The following is a 19,835-nucleotide window of genomic DNA, read 5'->3' on the forward strand; positions in this document are numbered from 1 at the left end:
GAAATAACCCAACCACTTGGATGGTTTATTTATTATTGATGGTTAATCAGTGGCATCTACCAGAACTCTCCAAAGGAGACCAACAAAGATTGTCACTAATATGAGATTCAAGTGCCATGCCACCTGAGACCATGATTCTCACCATCTGTACAGCTCATCCACAATTAAACAACTTTCTCAGAAGCAGACTAATCGTAATGGATCTTATACAAGTACATGAATAATAATAATGATTTTGCTGATCTATCTTCATTGCCTTAGCAGAGAATTAGGCCCAGGAGTTCAAAGATTTGGTAAGGGGCTTTGGACAAGATGTCACTGACATAAGTAAGATAGGCTATGAGTTGAGTGTTATAACATGTCTAGAATAATACCCTAAGGAAGATAGGGGCTGCATAGAGACTAGATAAAGTCTCCATCTTTTCCCAAAACAATTTGCCAGTTTCTTCACCACTAGCGAAGCAGAGAGAACAAGACCCTGTTTTTGAAGGACACAACTATTCTGGTAAACTGAAAAGTGTTCTTGGGTGGAGTTTGGAAGAATTCTCTTGTCTCTGTTGCAGCCTGAATGGCACATTTCACGAGACTGTCTGTCCCACTCCATTAATCCTGACACTGTGCCCACAGGTTATCTTTGACCACTCATTTGGTTTTCTCATGGTCCCGCTATTAGGAAGGAAATAGCCTGGGCCACACTTAGAAGCATCTTCTATTGTATGTGGCTATATTGGCATCTAGCTAACAAATCAGTCTCTTGGGACCTGGGGAGCATGGCTAGATTCTTCAGAGCTGGATCACTCTTGGTAAAACTGATAAAATTAAGCTTCTGTACCTAATTAGCCCGATCAGCCTGTGAGACAATCGTGACCCTACAAAGCCCTACCTGAGAAGCTAGTTCTGGGGTTTCTTTCCTCTCTTACTTGCTTCTCTTTTCAATATAATCTTTACTGAAATACCATCTGGTTTTGTCTTAAAACGATTCCTGAGAAGTTATGTATAAATGGAAAATTTTAGTTCAATTGATTTAAAAAAGTCTTTTATCAATGTGATCTTTGTCTACAGTAATGAAAGGCATCATGGTGATCAATCCAGGCAAAATACCCTGCCCCTGAAGCAGAAGTGGTTTGGGAGTTGTCTTTTTTCACTTTCTTGGCCACTCCCAATCTTGCTTAAATCCATCTAATTGCCCAATTGCCTCGTCTCTGGGATTATGAATCTAATATCCTGCCACTTACAGTAAACTCTGGGTGAGCTTTGCCTTATTCTCAAATGATGGGAGCCATGGACTCTGCCCTCTTTCTTCCTGAGCACACTGTTTTCTATGGTGATCACTACCTGAGTGGTGGCATTGATCATAAATATCTTCTAGACCAGAAAGTATGTCAAACTCTTCCCTAACCAGCTTCTTAATGTGATAGATGAGCCAATACAGCATGAAGGATAACAAGTTGTGGGAATTCTAGAAAAGGTCCTGGAATGAACCTCAGAGCACATGCAATCAGTCATTTCTATCCATCCTGTGGGGTTGTGCAAGGAGTGAGGGAGCCTGAGAGTGGGAAATGCCATGTTATTTATCCTTGGGAAATAGCAGTATAGTGTGAAGGGCAAAGCACTGGACTGGGAGTCAGGGAATCTAGTCACCGTACTGCTTTTAACTGAGCAAACCTGGGCAAGTGGCTTCACCTCTCTGGGTCTCAGTTTCTATTCTCATCAACTGAATGGATTAGCTTAGGTGATTTCTATTAAATGCTTATTGAATGAAGGGTGGAGGAAAAGTGGTTAGAGAGAAAGGGAAGTAAGAAGTAACTGATTTTAGAAACCTAAATATACAGAGGCTAGATTAATTTGGCTATAAGGTGAAATTTAAGACCATAAGCCTGGATAAATTATTAGGACCATGTAGATGAGGGAAAAATTCAACCCTGTTACAAAGAGGGCTGAAACTCTGGAGTCTGAAATCCTATCTCTTATGTGCTCTGTGTGCAGGCAGCTTCATCTTTCTGAAGCCTCCCTCATCTAGAAAATAGAGAGACTGTGATAATTTATATGCAAGCATGAACAGCATATTATTTACAGAACCACCAGAGATTAAGATGCCTTCTGTTCAGGCTGTGACTCCATAATCTCTGGCAGTTTGAAATGAGGAGGCAGGGGAGGATGTGTGTGGCAGGCAAAGGATGTCATGCTCATGTGTTGGTGTACTGTCTGTCTGTGTTTCTGAAGAGAATGCAGTATGTAGAAGGAGCTCAGAATGTAGAAGCAGGGTCTTATCTATCACCTGCTTGTAATTAAGGAACAATGGTATAGCTTCATAGTGAACAATGGAAAACTTGAGCTTCATGAATATTTAGTAGTCACTTTGTGTGTTACATTGGGTTATGCTCAAATGATGGCTAAAATTCCCAAAGGCAGCACAGAGCAGGACAAAATGCTATGAACTGAGAGGAGGGACTAGGTTCTAGCTCTTATACTGCCACAAATTTGCTAGCTGACTTTGGGCAAGTCACTCAATATCTCTGGGTTTTAACTACTTCAACTGTAATAGGGAAAAGAGCATGCTAGGGTGATTTCTGAGATTTCTTCTAGTTACAAGATTGGACTCCATGAGCCCTGAATTCAAATGATATTCCTAAGATACTCATAAAATCCCTGTTCAAAGGATAAGCCCCAGGCTGAATAAATACATCCACCTATCTGTATTCAAGTTTCTTCAGTCCTTCCAATATGACCTCCCACCAGCCAGATAAGGTCAGCCTGCACTTGTATCATTTCTGTTCACACCTTCAGCATTTGCTTATGCTGGTCCCATTTCTACAATAGCTTTCTCTCTCATTTATCCACCTGAAAAAATATTATATACCATTCAAGATACTGTTCAATTATAATTTCCTCTGTGGAAGTGAATTGTTTCCTGGTCTCTCCTTGGAGGCTCCCTCATAATATGTTACAGCATGTGTCATGTTGCATACATAATTAGTGGGGATTACATCTGTGGAACTTTCAGATTACTGGTGACTTGAGGCAGGGATTCTGTCTCATATCCAGTGCCTAGCTAGGCCCATGCTTGTCATAAAACAAGTGAATATTACAATGTTTCTTCAATAAGTTGCAAAGATAGTCATTTTAGAATCATGATTTACTGATTTTGCATCCCTAAATGCCAACCTTTAGGCCAGCTCTCACATTATAGGCATATTAACCTGCTGGGAATCTTTGCCCCTGCAGAGGCTGGAGGAGGCTTTTTGTAGGAGCTTCTGGGGGCTAATTTTAAAACCACTGATCTCTGACCCCATTGTTTTACTTATCGGTAAACTTACTGGAAGTCTGGTCATACTTCTGAACAATAACTACTGCAGCCTCACATGAGCATGGCTGGATTTCACCTGTGGGTGGAGATGAAAAGTAAACGCTCTCTGTCTGCATCAGTTGGAGAATTACGGACCAGGAACAGCACATTACTTACAGCGGTATTTTTCAGTGGGGGTGGAGTGCTATTGGCATTTTGGACAGGACATTTTTTATTCTGCAGGATTTTTCTGTCTAGTGCAGGATATTTAACATTCTAGATCCCAGTCCACCAAAAGTCAGTAGTAACACCCCTCTCCTCCAGTATCTGTGACAACATAAAATACCCCTTATTGAGGTGACATTGCCTCAGGTTGAGGACCATTAATCTGGAAGAAACCAGGAGGCCTCTCCTATTGTAAGTGCCATTTTCTAGATTTACAAATTTAAATCCAAGCTCTTCTTAACCTTAAAGACATTGATTTAGCTGTCAACCCTGGTTCAGAATTGGGTATCAACAGCTTGAGAGTAATTTCTGGCTGGGAAAGACTGAAAGGATGGAAAACCCATCTCTTTCCTCTGGACTAACTCTATGGTTAACAAGGAGCTTTAATTAATGCCATCTCATTGGCCCTATTTGTAATGTGAGGGGCAAGATCTATTGCCCCTATTTTAAAGGTAAGGAAGTTCAGTCTTGAAGTAGTGAATGGTGCTGGCCCAAGTGTCACAGGTAGTACATTTCAAAGCTGAGTCTGGAAAGCAGATCTTCTGACTCCTAGGCCATCCCACTCCCCACAGAGTATCTAGAAAACCACAGAGGAAGAAGTAGAGTTATGTATTCCGTAAGTGGCCTTGGTGTTGATGGGATATGTAGCTAGTTTAACAAGCCAGAAACTAGAGCTAAAGAATAAACATGTATATTTGACTACTGTCAGAGCATTCTCAGCTGGTTAGATATACCATATTAAGAGCTAAATGCCCATTTGTATATTCAGTACATTGAAATCCACAGTGAAATAGATGGGTACTGTGGTGTACTGTATTTATGACTAATTTGTTAACATAGGATTAATGAGAAGAAAATGATTTTCACAACATGATTTTGAAAGCTTTAGTCTTAGCCTTGACCCAAGCCTACCTCCAGGAAATGACACTGTGGGAGCTCTCCCTCTCTACTGTAAAAGCTGTCTAGATTGTTACACTGAGTCAAAAACCTAAAGGCAGAAGCTAGAAGACTCTACTGAACAGTAAAGATGTGGTGGGCTGACCTTTATAGCATTAGAAGGTGCTGGATTGATCCTGCACCAGCATCCATCTATTTCTGGTGGTGTGGCTGGCCACACATTCTGGGAAGAGGCAGAAGAGTGGTCCTCACCACATGCAGCCACCTGCACAGCACCAACATTCAATGCTGAATCACGTAAACAATTGGTCAATGACATCAATTGTAAAAGCACAAGAGCCGTCTTACAGAAAGACAACGTAGATTCCCATACACAGGACTGAAGTTCTATTCACCATCTTGATTGCTCTTCTAGTAAAAAATTGAGCTAAAATAGAAATTCTCCAGAGAATTGGCTCGTGTGTCAAGTGGCTATAAATGGCACACATCAGCTATCTATCTCTCAGATTTGTGGTTTTTATAGAGGTGGTGTAGCATGGTAGCACAAACTTGTTACCTGTGTCAAATTGGGCAGGTAATTTAACTACTTTAGTATCCAGTTTTCTCATCTGTAAAATGGCAATGATAGCATTACCAACCTTATAAGGTCATAGTAATTGTATATAAGCATTAGCTATCATTATCATTATTGTTTCCAGGTAAGGTACTAGCATGAAATTCAGAACTTCTGATAAATAATGATGTAAAAATAAGAATCTTGATTTATGTTTAATTCTTCGGGCTTAAGGTGGCAAATAATGGATTATTCAAGCTCTTGGCCCTATTTCATTGAACCATAGAATGTTATGGCTTGCAGGATATTGTACACTATTTAATCTAAATAACTTCTTTTAAGGATGAAGATTAAAAAGTAAGAAGAGTTAAATCCTTGCCTAAGTTCTTGCAACATGGATGATGCTGAGGTTTTGAATCCTTTTCTATGGCTTATAGTTCCACCCCTGAAATTTCTACCTGCTGACCATCCTTGACCAGTAGTTCTTTCACCTGGAGGTACAAAGGGAAATAATCTGAAATCCAAACACATACTCTTTCCTACTCCCTGAATCTTTGAGAAAAGATAAACTTGAGTCTTTGATAAACTCATAGACTAAACAAGTTTTCATGACTAATGAAATGATGCATGATGTTAAAAAATGCAGAGTGGGTTCTATAATTGGCTGAGAGAGAGAAGACTCAAGTCATATTCCTCTGACATCAACTCAGGTGAGTGTTCCCAGCATCAATTTCTCTCTAAAGTGAGAGAGTTCAGTTATGTGATTGCTATAAAATATTGGCATAATAATATGTTGTATAATCTCTAACAAACAATTAAGCCTTTCCATTTCTGAAGACCATTTTGTCATCAGAATGTTTAAACACCTGGGTGCAATTGTTTCTTATTTACTGATTATTTTTCAAAAACATGGAAAAATTTTTAAAAAATGAAGAGAAAATGAGAACCAGCTTGATCATTTGTTGTTCATTGGGTTGGAATATTTTGCCTTTGGCAAATAAGAATCAGTTAATTCTAGGCGTTTCCTTATTGACTTGCTAGAATAGAATGAGCTGTTTTTCTTTCATTTTTGTCAGTAATCACCAGTTAAAACTGTTAAAGGGAAGCCTTATTATTCCTGGAAAAGGATAATATTCTGTAAACCATCAGACTGCAATGTCGCTAGTTCTCCTCTAATTAATATATGTGCTTTCATTCTAAGCTAAGCTTCTTCTGAATTTAGGAACAATAGCAATTGCCTGCTGCTATCATGAAGGCCAGCCAAATACTTTCTGAAGGAAATGACAGGTATCTCTTCAAGATAAGAGTGGAAAAGAACACACAACTCCATTTAAGCTTTGAGTTTCTGAAGTTGCCTCATCACAGTGAAATGCAAGGCCCTTGGGCTGATTTGTGCTTTGTTTTCTGGGTGAAGCAGCAAGACACGGTTTTCAGGAGTAGTCTATCTTGGCCCTCACTATTTATGCCCCGAGAAGGGCTAGAAGTGTGGTTATTAGGGTAAGATTTGATATACTGTGTTTGCCTCCTGTTTTATTTGCTAAAGGAAAATGCCATAGGGAATACTGAATTCTTGGTAGAGATAGACGAGTGTATGGCATGAATTAACCTGGAACAATGGTCTGAATTCACCAAATATTTATTGATCATCCATGTGTTCCAAACATCCTTAACCACAACATTTTTGTGTCAAAAGAGGACATTCTTCAACTATGTTATTGATTAAATGGATGATTGTATGCTATTAGGATTGGTTTCAAAGCTATATTGTCAGTTCTCTTTATCTCTTGGGATATACAGTTAGAGAAATCCTTTAAACTACAGACAGAGAAGAATTCTTTTCAGCTCCAAGGTAATGGCATTTTCCCCTTTCCAAAATCCAGGTCTTTCCAAGAGGTAAACAAGTCCAATGAAGTGAATAAATCATGATGCCCAACAACATATGTTTATTGTTAAAGCTAGCATCATCTACTAGAGGCCAGAGTTAACAGCTTCGCTTATTTTTCCTTCAGTAATATAGTCCCATATGCAACAAAGGCTTGAGGACAGCAGGCTTGACCAGAAACAGTGGCTAAGTGTATGTCTCAACTATTTACCTGGCAGAGCATCTTACAAGGTAGCATCTATACCTTTGTTAACTCTAAGCAAAAGTAAACTAGATCTCTGGAACTGGAGATAAAACCTCATGCCCTTGGTCATACTCAGCTTGATTCTCAGGTGCTTTGTTAATGAATGAATGAATAAATAAAGTGACTTCGTTGAGTTTTCAAGATGATAAAACCTAATAAATACAGTGAAGAAACATCTGATGGAATAGCTTTGTTTCCAGGCTTATTTTCTACAATATCTGAGCACTGTGTTAATCTTTGTGTTATAAGAGAAAAATATTTAAGTATCAAAATGGTGAGCCACTATAGAAGGTATGGCTGCATCTGAAAAGCAGTTTTACTTGACGCATAAATAGCATACACAGATCAAAGTGCAGGAGTAGGTCATAGATGCCAGGTTTGGGAGTAAATGTTAGCCAGATGCATAAGGTTCTCCTAATGACCCCAACAGATTTCAACTTAGAGAATGAATAAAGACTTGTTATTTAAGGTTAGAATCCCTAATGCAAACTCAATAATTCAGTCAAGTTAATGACCTTCACTTTTATTTTGGTTTAATCAATGCATGAAATAGAATTATTCTTGTTCTGTTTGATCTATGAGAATGGATAGAATCTCATTTCAATTTGTAATTAGTAAAAATATGATTTGAAAATTATCCCTCTCACCCACTCACACTGAGGAATATCCATAATGCTTGTATTTTGTTATTTCTGAACTCCTACTACCATGATGGGATCATTATTGATGATTACTTAAAAACTATTAGTTAAAAGGTAAAAGCTGTTCCAAACAACTTAGATTTCCTAGTTATTATTATTTTTAATCCTGAGAAGAAAATGTTCAGGACCAAATAAACTAAACAACAAACAATGCATGGCATTTCAATTAATAGAATCTAACCAATCAGAAATTTCAATAACTAAATTTTTTCTTCACCATTCCACTTTTCAGTGAAATAAATGACCACAAAGGCAAAAATACAGTCATATCAGGATTATCATTCAGAAATGCATTCAGCCTGAACTACCCTATTTGTACATTGTACCATATCTATATAAAATAATAAACCATTGCAGATTCAATCTTGCTCCTTACAAAGTACTTTCGTATACCTACACTTTGAGTTTCACAATAGTCCTTTGAGATAGTTATGGCAATTCTCATCAACATCTTAGAGATGGAGAAATGGAGCTCTAGAGGGCCTCATAATGTCACCAAGTAGTAAGTGACACCTGTACTACTGACTCCAAGTCTTATATTTTTTCTATGTCTATCATACTATGATTACTAAGACAAGAAAAACACACACACATGTTATTACATATACATGTAATCTATAAACTTGGATTTTGAACTGGAACTTTCAGATTGTATCTAAGTCAAAATTCATGAAACCTCATTCATGGAATATTTTACTTTATAGTAACATAGAGTTCATATGAAGCAAACTCCAGAGGCTACCAGCTCCTTAAGTAAGACATGCACATTCCTTCATAGCCTAATTGTCCTAGGTATCTTTGGGCTACTGGTGATGTATTAGGCATAAGTGGCTTTTTCTGCCTTTCTTGGCAGAAGATTCAAAGAAGAGTAGGTCCTTACTTCTTCCCAGTTCCTAGTTCTTGGTTGCTGTGAGGGTGTGTTTAGTACTGTCTAAAGCAGCATTTTTCAACACAACTTTCTTAAATGATAAAAATTTTCTTATATCTGCCCTGTCCAATACAGTAGTCATTAGCCATATAGAGTTATTGAGCACTTGAAATATGACTAGTGTGACTGGGGGGCTAAATTTTTAATTTTTAAAAGTTTAATTAAAATTTAATTATAAATAGTTACATGTGGCTAGCAACTACCATGTTGGACAGAGTAGTTCTGGACAGTTTAAGGTTCTGGTTCACAGGGCCCAGAGCACCTCAGCAATAGCATTCTTGACAGATCACCTAGTGAAGGTACAATAGAAGTTATGTATTTAATTACAAATTATACCTTAATTGGCTCTAGAGAAGGTTTGAAGCAGAATGTTGGCATTATCAATAAGAAGGCATATGGGAATTTTTAAATAAGAGATAACAAATGGGGAGAATATGTTTGGTAAATATTAAGAGATGAGAGAGCAAAACAGTGTCATTTGAACTGAATTTGAATTTCTAAATGCTATGTTTTGGAGCAGGATGGAACTATCAATTAAATACAAAAATCCAGTTGATGAAGATGAGACTTTACTATGAGCTGGAAGGAGAAGAAAGAGGAAATGAACAGAACAGCAGGTTCTGCTGTATGTTAGATCGAACTAGAATCCTAGGACCATCTTTAGTGGAGCTACCTACTTGACAGAATTGTGATAATTCAGTAAAATGATTGATGAAATAACTTCACATAGTGCCTCACATATGATAAGCATTTCATAGATATTAGCACTTATAATGATCTTTATTTATAAAAATCCTTAGGTCTTATTAGGGCCTTTTCCCAGTCCCTATGAGAACATGGGCAGTTGCTTAGGGTAACCAATTTTGGGAAAATTATTTTTTGGGGAATAGGTCATAGAAGAGGAGATATAGACAAGATAGGGCAAGTAAAGAAATGACACACTACCATTCCCATTTGTGAATTGCTGCTTCAGAGAAAACTGTTATTGAGGAAGGTGAGTCATATCTCCCAGGTATGTTGGGTTAGACAACACTGGAATAGTAGGACCAGAGGGGAAAGAGCTGGAAGACAAAGGAGTTGGAAGAAAGGTAAGAGGAATACTTGTATGTTAAGTGTTTGTATTTTTGGTATGTTGTTTAATTTAGTTCACTGATGCTGACGTTTAGTCAAAGATAATCAAAGAAAGCAGTATGGAAGAGTATTTCAGACACCATGAAATAGTGGGAAAGGCCCTGGGCCTGGAATCAAGTTAACTGGGTTCTAATTTTTCAATCATGTGACTTAGACTAATGACCATCTTTTGGTTTCCAAGTTTTCTTTCTTGTAAAACAATGGTGCTAAATGATATTCAAAGCTATTCTAGTTCTAAAATTCAACAGTATAATTCTAAATATGAAAGTACATGTGGACTCTAGTTCTCCAGACTTCCTGAAGCCCTGCTACTCTTTTAGAAAAGGCTGCTGGTTTAGTTCTCTAACTTGTTTCCATAATATTGGAGCTGAAGTTGTGTGAACAGTGGTATCTCAAGCAGCATGCAAAAGCAGTTGGGAGGGTGGGAGTGCATGACAGTGAGTGGGTGAACGGATTAAAGAGAAAAGGGTTGGAAGAGAGGAGAGTGTGTGAAAGAGAAGAGCAGGCCTCCCTCCTTTGTCATTCTCCTGCTATAATCTCCAATAACAGCTATTCAGAGCCAAATACCAAAATGAAGGCATGAAAATGGCTTGGACTTTGAGTTAAATAGATCTGATTTTGAATCCAATCTCTGGAATCAAGTTTCTGTTTCCTTCTCTGTGTGATACTTATGGTTGGCAGCTATTGTGAAGTTTAAATGAAATATTATTACCCAGCAGATAGAGGTGTTCAGTACAAACTAGGCCTCCCCAAATTGGCTCAATCCTTTCCCCATCTTGCCCATAATATAAAAGACTAGCTAAAGAAACAAACATACAGGGCTGCTTAGCGATCTTTATCTAGAGCATGTAAATAACATGCGATGGGGAAAGAAGGGTTCTAAGAAGAGGAAAAAGCTACAACCATGAAGCCCCTCCTTTGTGTAGCCTAACAATTCTCTGATTCCTGAAAGCCACAGAAATGTTTATTATCAAAACAGCATCCCTAACTGCCTTTCAACACTTTACCGACAGGAAGTCTCACTGCTCAGGTATAGGAAGTAGAACGAGGAAGCTCCCGAAGTTAGCAAAGCTGGATCCTGAAGTGACACCCGCTTCCTGCTCTTCCACTCAGGAAAGCCGGGAACCTTTTCCCAAGCGGAGTCCCAGGGAAGCAGAAAACCGGGAAAGGCAAAGCCCCTTCTTCGCCTGTTTCTCTAGGTCGCTTGCTTAGAACCCTTTAGGGTTCTAACGCAGTTTCTGCTCGCAGGGAATGTGGGCCCTGGCGGTATTAGCACCCAGCCTCCGAGAACTTTCAGGACCGCGGACAGCGCCGTTCCCTGCACTCAGTCGGAGGAGGAGAGCTACCTTGCCCCCAGCGCTCTCCTAGACCCTATACCTAGGGGGAGGCAGGTTGACATCCTGCGGCCCTTGGGCAATTCGGGCCAGTGACGTTCACCGACACTCAGGCGGGGATCCCTTCGCCAGAGCCAGTTCCTTTGAGTGTCTCCGCTCAAAATCTCAAGGAAACGAGCTTCACACAGGTGGGGGGATGAGGAGTGCCAGGAACAGGAGCGAGCCCCGCTGCTCTAGCCTTCCTGCATCTCTTCTCGCCTGTGCTTTGCTCACTCTTCAATCGCAATATAAAATACTCATTTGGGGAGGGGGCGGGGTGACACAGGAGAGAGAAGGAGGGTGGGGGCTGCATCCCGCGTGGCCACGCAGCCCTAGCCTGGCCCTCTTGGATTAGAGGGGAGCTGATGTGCTTTGGAATGGGGGAAGAGAGGAGACTGAGGGTTGAAGCAGTGCAGGAGAGCTCCCTTTGCTGGGGCTGCCGGCTCTGGGCAGGGAGCTTCCCTGGACACCGCTCCCGTCACGTCCTCTTCGCCGCTCCCGGGCGAGTCACCACTCTCCGGGGACAGACGCCCCTCGGGGCGCCACCATCCTGGTCGGGGTGCTGGGCTCGGCGGGAGTCCCTTTGAGGAGTTTGCTCCCAGGTAAAAGGGCAGACGTTGCTCCCGACCTCCCCGGAGTCTGCGGCCGGAAAAGCGTCTCCGTTTCATGGTCTCGGTCCGAGGCGGAGAACGGAGCTGCCCGTGCGGGGTGCGCGCCAAGGCGGGGGACAGGACGGGCCCGGCGTCTGCCGAGACCTAGGCTGCCCGCACTCCGCTCGCGGCTCCCCTTCTGCCTTCCGCTCTAGCGGCGCCGGAGCCGCGCTGGCCCCCGCCCCGCCCGGCAGCTCCCGCGAGTCAGAGCCCGGTGCCCCGAGACCGCGGGCAGTCGGGGCCTCATTCCGGGCCAGAGCAGGAAAGAGCCCGACCCACCTCCTCGGTTCTTCCAGGGAACCCCTTCCCGGAGGGCGCCCTCGGCCTCCGCGCCATATTCCTGGTCCCCCGCTCCTGGTGACTCCGGCTCCCTGGGTCATTCCGGGAGAGGCGGCCATCCCAGTTGCAGGGGTCCCGCTGGGGCGCGGGGGTCGCGGAGGGGGACAAACGGCAGCGAAGGGGGCCGTTCACTTACCGGGGTCGGGGCTGGAGGCGACGAGCTGGCTGCCAAGGCTGGTGGCTGGCAGTCCGCACTTACTGCGCGGAGCTGTCTCTCTAGCTGGGATGGGAAGTGGTGGTGGCGGCAAAGGAAGGCAGGAGGCAGCCGCTGCTGCTGAACAGCTCCTCAATTATACAGATTGCGCCCCCACCCCCCGAACCCCTCCCCGTGCCTGCTCGTCCTCCCTCCAGCTCGCCTGTCTCCGCCTCCTTGGAGTCACATGGCCTGCCCAACCCCTTACATACTGAGCCCAAGCCTGGCACCAGACCACCTCCCACCTGCCCCCCCCCCACCCCCCCCCCCGCCTTCCCCTCTGTCTGCCGCTCACAACTCCTCGCTGGCCTTCTGAGCCTCCAGTTGTGACCTCCAGTGTCTTATCTCAGGCTGCAGGGAGGTTGAGGGGGCCGTGGATGGGGGCAGTTCTTTGCCCTGGGAAAGCAGGGACCAGCAGGACTCTGCAATGTCTGTGCGTTGGGAAGGCATCTGCCGCAGCTCTGCCCCTGCTAGACTGGGCTGTCCAGACCTCCTTCCTGCCCTCTGGAAGCTTCCCTCATCCTCTGCGGAGCCTTCGTTGCTCTTAAACTTCCACATCCCTGAGCCCTACAGGAAAGAAAAAATGAGAGAGGTTGATTTCTCCTCTCCTCCTAAAGAAGACAAGACCCACCTCCGTCTTCAAAGCTCAAGTTTATCTTTGGGTTCACAACATCTTATGGGTGCAAAGATCATGGACTTGAGATTTGAAGAGCCATTAGGATTCCAATCTGTATGACCTTGGAGCATTTAACTTTCTAGCTTTTCTTCTCTCGTCTGTGAAATAACCACCTTGCAGTATTGTCATGAGATTGAGAAATCATCATGTTCTTAGAATTGCCTAGCCTAGAGTTGGACAGGTATTTGGAGCTCAATAAAGGAGAGTTCTTTTCCCCCAACCTTTGTTAAAATAAATTTCACAAGGCAAGAAGGATGTGATGTGTGCTAATACAGTGAAAGCATCTTTTAAACATGGAAGGAGGCATCTGTGAGGTCAGGCTAGACAAGTACCAGTCTAAACGGAGACAAGAGAGAGATAAGGCTTCTATTTTGTATTGGCTCCTTTAAGATGAGTGTCCTAGAGCCAGGTTATGTCCCAAAAGGATTGGGACTAGATGGGACCAACCCAGGCATGCTTGGCCACATCACTGAATGAATTATTTAACAAGCATTGAGTAGACTGATTTGGATGAAAGTTATCTACATAAATTCTTGCACTTTGGCCCAAGCCCTCAAAACACACGGGAGGCAACAAAATGTAACTCTCCTATCCTTGGAAATAAATTCACTGGGCTTGTGTTTGGGGAGAATACTGGCTGACTGATACTCCTCTAGGGTGGAGCAGTTCAAATCTAGCTCTACTTTGTGGGTCTGCCCTGGGCTTTTCCCAGAAAGTTGCTTGATCATTGCCAGGACAGTCTTGGTTAGTCCACCTACCTCAGGCTTGTTACTGCCTTCAATGAGCATCTAAGCCTGATAATATCCCCATATTTTAAGCTTTTAGTAGTTCTGCAGGATATGTTAGACCTCCTGGGATCACCAAGAAGCTGTGAGACATTGTAGGAAAAGTACAAAGTTAAAAAATCAGAAATTTGGAATCTCAGTGCAGGTTCTGCCAGCTACTTATCATATGATTTTTCACAAATCACTTAAATTCTCAGACTCTCATCTTCAGAATGGGAAAGGAATGTCTACCTGCCTTCTATATAAGATGGTTGTGATGTTTAGATGGGATAGCACATGAGAAGTCACTGTAAAAGGTAAAGAGTATGAATATTATGGGCTGAAGAAAACCCTGAGTCTATTCTAGTCCAAATGAATTATGAGGGTGATGAGATGGGAAGATGGGATTTGTCATGGAATATGCAGCTACTGAAATGTTGGTGTGTTGCTCTAAGTCTGCATGTATGCCTGTAGCTCAGGGGATGTGATTATTGGAGAACTGCGTTCTTTGTTTCACCTTTTTCTGGATAAATTTCTGATTTAAATCTCCATATTTCCCTGGCCTTTTAGTTTTAGAACACCAGCCACAATCACAATAGTTATGAATATTTACTGTCTGAGAAAAGTTTGTGCCTATATTTCAAGACAGCAGGGTTTAGACTTTTCAGCCTTTGCTAGGTAAAATTGACTTGGGTTGGTAATTCAAAATGGCTTCGATTTCAAAGAAAAAAACATCTGGATTCTAGGAGCAAACTCTAGACATTCATCAGCAGCTTGAATGATGATATGTGTTTCTAGCCCACTGCCAATAAACTCAATGAAATCCTCACACAAACCAGGAACTCCTGGAACCCTCCAACCTTAAGCAGATTCCAATCCTATCTCCTGGTGTACTTCCCCTTAATATTCTTTGGAAATTGCCAATCTGGACCTCTTTGTATTTAGGGAGACTAAAAGACCAGAAAGTGTCAACCATGCTCCTATATATACCACTGAAAAAATTGTCTGGGCTAGGTAAAATGCTGCTTCTGACTCCTGCCTACCTCTCCACTGACATCAAGAAACATGAGAAAGGGAAAAATAAACATGAAATCATTTAATTTGGCCATGATGCCTTTATGAGCAGTTACCTGGACAAGCATAAATTTCAGAAAATTTTGAACAGTTTCACCAGAAATTGCTCAAGGACTCTGAATATATATTTTTTCAAAGCAGTTTTAAATGTCCAAGGCAACTTTACCCAGTGAAGAGCAGAAAAGGAAACTTAGAGAACAGATCTTGCATAGATTGCAGTAGAAAGTTATACCTTAGCAATGATTTCTTGTAAAGGTTTCCCTTGCGTCCTCCCTTACTTATAAGCTCTTGTCTTTTGCATGATGATTGTTGACTTTATCATAAGCCACTGCAAACACTTTCCAGCTGTAAGTAGAGCATTAATGAACAAAGAAATATAAATGCAGCAGACAAAAATTTAATTATTTAGAGCCATGCACAGCCGCAACAATTGGTGAAGTTCCAGAGTTCAACAATGATCTTACAAAGTGACTACTAACTAGATCTTTAAAGTACACATCCTTGTTTTCTTGTTCCTACAATTGAAATGTGGAAGTGTTGATTCATGTATTCAACATATTCTAGACACTTAGGATACAGCCATGAACAATACAGAAATGGTTCTGCTCTCCTTGAGCTTACAGTCTAGAGCAGGGGGTCAGACCACAAACAAGTAAACAAAGCAGTGGAGATAAGTATCATGATGGAAATACAACAGAACAATATAATGAAGAGTAAAGGGGCACCACTTAAGTGATAGAGAACTAACATAAGCAAATGTGGGGCTCAGAGACAAAAGCGATTACTCTCCAGGGAAGCAGCAGAGCACTCTTATCTAGGGCCTTTTGCCAAAATAGGGTCATTAAAAGGGTAATGACTAAAATCCCTCGTGACTGACCTGCTTGAATGGATGGTGGTTAAGCTATGAGGGAATTGGCCAGATGCCTTAAAAACAATTCTCCATTTTTGTCTCATGATTCATGAAAATGAGTACCTGATGCTTTCTTCTAGAAGGACCCCAAGCTCATCAGTGCCCCTGACTCTTGCCTCTGAGCAGATTCAAAACCTGAGAAACCAAAGACACTGTGATAGCCTGGCCAGAGGCTCGTCTGGAACTTTCCAAAGGGAGCAGTACCTTTGAGCAGCAGGAAGACAGAAAATAAGACACACAACCAGAACCTAGCATTACCATAGGCACACCATAAAGATCTATTAAACAAACAACCTGCTGCTAGGATCCTACCAATTGGACTGGAAATTTATAAGCAAATTATCTATGAGTAAATTATCCTCTAGGTATTTAAATTTCAAAAGGAAGAAGGAGGATGCTGACCTAAGCATGCTCATTTTATTCCTAAATTTACAATAGAATATAGCACTTTCCCCACTCCTACCCCATGCAGAGTAAATAAAGTTGCCTAATCAGTGAAACTATGGAGTCAAGACAGAGGTCAGGACTGTCAAACCAATGGAGTTCCTTGACATGGAAGGAATCGTTAAAGCAAACAGTTCTTCCCATTTATTATGTGTTTCCTTCCTTTAATTACATTCACTTTCCTAAATTAATTTATTTTAAAGAGGTTTTCATCACTACCTTAAATAGAAAACTGATATCAGTTGCCATAAATACAAGGCAACTATTTAAACAAACACAATGAGAATAAAACAATGCTATTATAGTCAAGATAAATACCTTTGCCTTCCCAGGAACCGAAGGCTTGCTTTCTCCTTGTTAAAAAGGAAATTAGCAGCTGTTAGTGAGGTGTTAAAGACATTGACATCAAACTGTCTTTCTCCATAAAGTAACCAAAAAGATTGAATGATAAGTGGAAAAGGGATAACCTTCCCACTATGTGATTACAGGCCATTTAATGTTGAGTCCTAGTACCATCTAAATCAATATTTTTCTAACTCTAACGTGCATAGAAATCATCTAGGGAACCTTGTTAAAAATGCATAATTAGATTCAGTAGGACTGGGGTGGGACTCAAGAGCTCACATTTCCAGCACAATCCCAGTGACACTGATGCTCCTGATTCTTGGACTACTCTTTGAGTAGCAAGGATCTTTGAATAGCAAGTGGCTTTGATGCTGTATCTTCCATATTTTGGGAGATACTAGCTCTTATTTTAAAGATGAGAAAAGTTAGGACTCAGAGGGTTTGACTAACCTCGGTTAGTTTTCTTGTTCTAACATTGGAATGTGGAAGTGTTGATTCATTTATTCAACATATTCTAGACACTTGGGATACAGCCATGAGCAATACAGAAATCGCTCTGTATTAGAACTATTTAGTTGGTAGATGAGCCAGAGCTAAAACTTACATTTCACAGATCTGTCTCCAAGTCTGGGTGCTCCTTCCCAAAAGATCTGTAAAATATCTTGCTTACTAGGGCCAAAAACCCACCCCTTTTCAAGGGGCCACAACATGAAGGCCAAGGCTTAGACTGCTGTATTCTATAGGTTATTCTGTGTAAATACAAAATAAAAGCCAATACTTGGACTGTTGTATTCAATATGTTAGTCTGTGGTAATGTACATGCTCAAACTTTCAGTAGTTTGAAATAACAAAAGTTTATTTACTGTTCACATTATGCACCCACTGTCGGTCACTGTGGGCTCCGCTCCATGTAGTCACTCAATACTATCTTATGATGTCCTGTCTCAACCTAACACTTCAGAGTTCACCCTGGGTGGCAAGACCAGGGCTGAAGGAACTTGCACCAGCAACTAAATGCTCTGTGCTGAAAGTGATGCACATCACCATGGCCCACAACTCATAGTCCAGGATGGCTCACATGACCCCACTGCAATCACAAGGTGAGTAGGGAGGAATAATACTTTCTTCTACATGGAATGAGAGTAGAATCAGATAAAGTAAACGGTAAAAGCCTCTACCATATAGGTTTTTTTTTCCCATCACTAACAGTCCTTGATTCTGTCCTCTCAATTACTCTTCTCTTAATTTTTCCTAAGTTTCCCAGAACAATGGGCCACCATTTGTCCATTTTTCCCCGAGTTCTCATCATACATAGGGAAAAGGCAGGCAAATGGCAGCGGGAATGCAGAATGTCACTTTGGTGACAGCAGGGGCATCAAAAGAGGTAGGTCAGTCAGGGAAAGTGGTCGGGGTGATTGCAGGGGAGAGGGGGCAGAGAAAAAGGGAAGGAAAGAAAACTATTACTTCTTGAGGGCCTACTAAGTGTTAGGCCCTGTATTAAGACATTTAAATAATTTTGTACTCATAATATTCTTGTCACGTTGTTATTATCCTGCTTTACACACAAGGAAACAGAGGCTCAGAGGGCTTATATAATTTGTTAAGGTCAAAATAGAGAATAAATCAGGATCAATGCCAGACTGCAAATTTAGAATCTCTCCCAGGAAGTCTAAGAAAGGGAGCCAGGCAGCACTGGCTCTGGAGAATGGGCCACTTGTTCACATTGACATTGGAATTCCTCAGATTTGGCTTTGCTGTATTAGGCATGTGCAGACAAACAGCTGAAACATCCAAATTCTATAGTGGCTACTACATGAGATGCCACAGTCTTCCACTGAGGAGAGATGTATACATGAGTTCCCATCATGCTACAAGTTGATTCCACTCCCTATTCTTTTTCACCACATGAAAACGTCTCTTATGTCAGTATATCTGACATAAGAGCAATGGTTGCAGTAAATAATCTAAGGATATGATCAAGCAGGCATTCCAAACGTACAATTAAAAATCTATAATAAACATTAGGAAAAACTTTGCAATATATTAAGAGACCTATCTCACAGTATAGAAGGGAATAGATGCTTGGAAGTTTACCCTGTCTGGGCTGTAGGAGGATATGATATTCACAGCTACCATGGGTGTTGGGGAGTCGTTCTCTGGAGCCTGAGAGTGATGGGGTCTAGAATTGTCGCATATACTGCTGAGATCATGGTGGGAAGGAGAAGGGAGTCAAACTGACCTAGGTTTGTATCCAAACTCAACTATGAATTAATGATGTGTTATTTGGCAAATCATTCCAGTTTTCTGAGGCTCAGTGTATCAACCTCTGAGAGGGCATAATAATGCCTGACTGTAGAATTGTGAAGTTTGGAAATAATATGCATAAAGTGCCTGGTGGTTATCATTGTTCAATATTGATGACTATTCTTTGTGTTGTTAACAATAAGAAGATGGATATGAAGGGGACTAAATAGGCTCAGCCACTATCTATTTGAGTGAGCTCAGCCATGGCAGCTCCCCATGCTGAGTCTCATTTATTCTTCACAAAAATGAGGGAGTGGGAACAGGTTTCTTCAAACAACTCTTCCATTGACTCAACACCACAAGCCAAGAGTTGTGTGGTTTTCCCGGGGCAGGGTAGGGAGTAGTTCTGGTGAGCGGCCACACTGAGTGCAGCAATGAGAAGAGTGCCAGCTCATGCTGAATAAAGGAGACCCTGGGCCCACTGGCAGAGTTCCCGAGCCTCAGGTGTTGCAAACTTCATTTTCTGGCCATTGCCACCAGCCAATGACTCATTACAACAAGAGACAATGAGGAAATGACCACAGGTCAAGAAGTAGCCTTTTAAGCCAACTTTGCATGTACGAAAGGTCACATTGTTGAGGCAGCATTCGCAGCAACAGCTTTGAATACAAAACAAAAATGTCAACAAGCACAGACAGAATTGGAGGGAAAGAAATGATGCTCACTCTAATGGGATTGTTAGCTTGCTCCAGTCTTGGCAGTCCATGTGATTGCCACCAAGTGCATAATGGATTATACTGGTAGTGGGCCAATTATGTCCGCAGCAAATTCCCTTTAGGAGATGGATAAGCAAATAGCTATGCTCTGAGTAAGCACCCATCGTGTAAAACAGTGATTATTTTATTGTCAGCCTTCTAAAGATATGTATTCACCTGCTGTGTATAAGCTTTCTCCTATTTAATTCAATGACTTTTAG

The 19,835-nt window shown here is 41.6% G+C and overlaps 1 protein-coding gene and 1 long non-coding RNA gene across 4 annotated transcripts in view; one reads left to right on the forward strand and one right to left on the reverse strand.

Annotated features, from left to right (window-relative positions):
- SLC7A14 (solute carrier family 7 member 14) overlaps positions 1-12,524 on the reverse strand; it is a 125,821-nt gene extending 113,297 nt beyond the window's left edge. Inside the window, exon 1 of the mRNA XM_526378.8 lies at positions 12,346-12,524. The gene's annotated coding sequence lies outside the window, so the exon portion shown is untranslated. The remainder of the gene's footprint in view (positions 1-12,345) is intronic.
- Positions 1-19,835, forward strand: part of LOC129143652 (uncharacterized) — a 663,501-nt gene that overhangs the window by 125,812 nt on the left and 517,854 nt on the right. The window lies entirely within an intron of this gene.

Source organism: Pan troglodytes, chromosome 2 (genome assembly GCF_028858775.2).
Source record: "Pan troglodytes isolate AG18354 chromosome 2, NHGRI_mPanTro3-v2.0_pri, whole genome shotgun sequence".
Classification (NCBI taxonomy): domain Eukaryota; kingdom Metazoa; phylum Chordata; class Mammalia; order Primates; family Hominidae; genus Pan; species Pan troglodytes.